General features: G+C 44.6%; 1 pseudogene; it reads right to left on the bottom strand.

Moving 5' to 3' along the window:
* Window positions 1–841: 841 nt before the first annotated feature.
* LOC114891227 lies at window positions 842–1,331 on the bottom strand (annotated as a pseudogene).
* Between the last annotated feature and the right edge of the window lie 1,914 nt (window positions 1,332–3,245).

The raw sequence follows: 3,245 nt of genomic DNA, 5'->3' as shown, positions 1-3,245 counted from the left end.
TCATGGCTTATAGCTCTTATTTTTTTTTTTTTTTAGTGCTGAAGAATATTCCATTGTCCAGATGTGCCACAGTGTATTTACCCATTTACCTAATGAAGGACATCTTAGTTGCATCCAAGTTTTGGCAATTATGAATAAAGCTGCAATGAACACCTGTGTGCAAGTTTTGCGTGGACATAAATTTCAACTCATTTGGGTAAATACTAAGGAGCACAATTGCTGCATCATATGGTAAGGCTATGTTTAATTTTTAAAAAAACTGCCAAACCATCTCTGGAAGTTGGCTGTACCATTTTGCATTCCCACCAGCAATGAATGAGAATGCCTGTTACTCCACATCCCTGCTAGTACTTGGTGTTGTCAGTGTTTTGGATTTTGTCCATTCTAATGGATGTGTAGTGATATCTTTTTTTTTTTTTTTTTTTTTTTTTGTGGTATGCGGGCCTCTCACTGTTGTGGCCTCTCTAGCTGCAGAGCACAGACTCCGGACATACAGGCCCAGCAGCCATGGCTTACAGGCCCAGCCGCTCCGTGGCATGTGGGATCTTCCCAGACCGGGGCACGAACCCGTGTCCCCTGCATCGGCAGGCGGACTCTCAACCACTGCGCCACCAGGGAAGCCTGTGATATCTCATTTTAATTTCCAATTCCCTAATGATCTATGATGTTGAGCATCCATCTTTTCCTATGCTTATTTGCCATCTGCATATCCCTTCTTTTTTACTGAAAACATTTTATTGGCTTCTGTTTTACTTAAATTTTTTTCATTGATATATATTTGACATTTTATATTAAATTAGTTTCAGGTGTACTTTATTGGCCTTTGGATAGAAACGGGAATTTATTTGCCAGGAAGGATGATCCCATCATACTTCTGCTGGAACCAGCACATGGCCTCCTATTTGCTGATTCTGTTTTTGGCCCCAATGCAACCTGTTCTTCACTTCTGTGATGCTGAAACCTGGCCTACCCAACACCACACAGAAGTCCAGACCATAGATACCAGTGCTTGGGTCACATTTGATCCCCAGATCGATGTGTTTCTGGATCCCAAAACCAAAGTTTCCAGTATCTGAGCAATTCTTTCTTTCTTAACTCATACTTCATGCCTTTAGACTTCTCTCCAGGATTTCTTCTGCCTTGGCCTCACAATGGATGGCAATCTTTTCATTTCTCCTGATGCCAAAGGACCTGATGGTGTATCTAGCTTTGGAGAACACAGAGGTCCGGCTGGTGAGCCGCTCCAGCCCTGAGGCTGCCCGGCTCAGTCAGTCTCCACTCTGCCCCACACAGATGTTGAGGCAGAGCTTACAGATGCAAAGTTCCTGCATAGGCTCTCCTTTTCACTCTGATCCTGAGCCTTGGTGGAGAATGGGAAGAGTATCTGTGCATCTTCTTTGGTGAGGTGTCTGTTCAGGACTTTTGCCCATTCCTTAATCAAGTTTTTTTTTTTTATTGTTGAATTCTAAAGGTTCTTTGTATATTTTGGATAACAGTCTTTTATCAGAGATGTCTTTTGCAAACATTGTCTTCCCATCTGTGGCTTGTTTTCTCATTCTCTTAACAGTGTCTTTTGCAGAGGTATTATTTATTTTTTCATTCAAGAAAGTCTATTCAACTGAGGGGACTACTCAGTAGACAAGAAGATCCCTGCCTTCATAACACCTACACTTTAATGGAGAAAATGACAATAAACAAATAAATGAATAAACATATGACAGGCATTTAAGTAGACATGGTTGGGGAGAAAATTTAAACAGGTTAAGGAGTTAGAGAGTAACCAGAGAAAGATCACTCTGGCTGCTGTGTAGACCTAACGTGGCCCAAAGTAGAATCAACCATAGTGGGAACAAGAGCAGGGGTGGGGACACCAGGTGGTAGTGTATTGCAGTCATACAAGCAAGAGATATGTGGGTATGGATTAGAGTGGGAGCTGTGGAGGCGATGAGAAGTATCCAGATTCTGGACACTAGCTTTTTTTTTTGGCTGCACCACATGTCTTGTGGGATGTGGGATCTTAGTTCCCTGACCAGGGATTGAACCTGGGCCCTTGGCAGTGAGAGCTCCGAGTCCTAACCACTGGACTGCCAGGGAATTCCCTGGGCACTAGTTAAAAGTGGAGCTGAACCCTATCCATTAAACCATTGATGTCTCTGTTGAAAAAAAAAAAAAGTGGAACTGACATACTTGCTCATGGATTGGATGTAAGAGAAGTAAATGATTCAGGCATGAAAGCTAGGTTTGGGTCTAAGCAATCAAGTGAATGGTGGTAAAACTGGCGGGGGTGTGGGGAAGGAACAGGATAGGCAAGGACCAGATCTGGGCATGGGACACTCGAGTGACAATTCGGGTGGAGATGTTCGAGCAGGCCATTGTGATTCAACTTGAAAAGTTAGCATTGAAGCTATACATGTGACTCTTCCACGTATGAGAGCATGCTGGATATCTCTGCAGGCCTTCCAGATTCTCTCTCCACTCTGCTCCCTGCCTCCATATAGACTAATCCATAGGGATTAAGTCAGTGGACTCCAATCTGGTTTCCAGCAGATTCAGCCCGCCGGCAGCAGATCAGAAGAGAGGAGAGCAAGGTGGGATAGCTTATTCTCCAACTCCCTCCCTGCAGTTCTCCTCAGCTGCCTGAGCCTCTCTGTGAAAATTTACAGCTCCTGTCAGGCAGGCTTCCACACAGCTGTCTCTCCAGATGCAGTAACTGCTCTGTCCCTTCACTCCTCCTTGTCCTTGGGTGGAAACAGCTCCTCCCCTTTTTAGCCTGAGAGTACTGCTGTCCTTACACTTTTACAAATAGTCCCTTTAGTGAGCCCTGCTTGAATTACTGTAATTTGACTGTGCCATCTGTTTCTTGTTGGGTCCTTGACTGAATTTAAAAACCTGAGATTGGAGAAGATCACTTAGGGAGTGAGAAGAGATACAAGAGAAAAGAGATTTGAGGATGGACTCCTAGGACAGTCTTATTTAGAAGCTGGAAAGAGGAGGTGGGTTCCACAAAGCAGAGGTCAGAGGGATGGGAAGAAAAACAGGAACACATGGTGGTGTCTGGGTGGTGGCTCAGTGAAGACAGGTGCAAGAAAAAGCTCTCCTACAGTGCCCCAAGCCACCACTGCTCTGGGACTCCCGGAACCTCTTGCTGCCCTCCTTATCACTCCTGACTCCTTGCCTCAGGTGAATTCTCTCTCATGGGTCTTGAAATTGCTTTGTAATTTGGCTTCCGACATTCCCAGGTCAGC

The sequence above is a fragment of the Monodon monoceros genome, unplaced genomic scaffold, assembly GCF_005190385.1.
Source record: "Monodon monoceros isolate NGI ecotype Baffin Bay Population unplaced genomic scaffold, NGI_Narwhal_1 Super_Scaffold_11, whole genome shotgun sequence".
Lineage (NCBI taxonomy): Eukaryota > Metazoa > Chordata > Mammalia > Artiodactyla > Monodontidae > Monodon > Monodon monoceros.
Note: the sequence above shows the minus strand (reverse complement) of the source record. Positions and strands in the feature narration are given on the sequence as shown.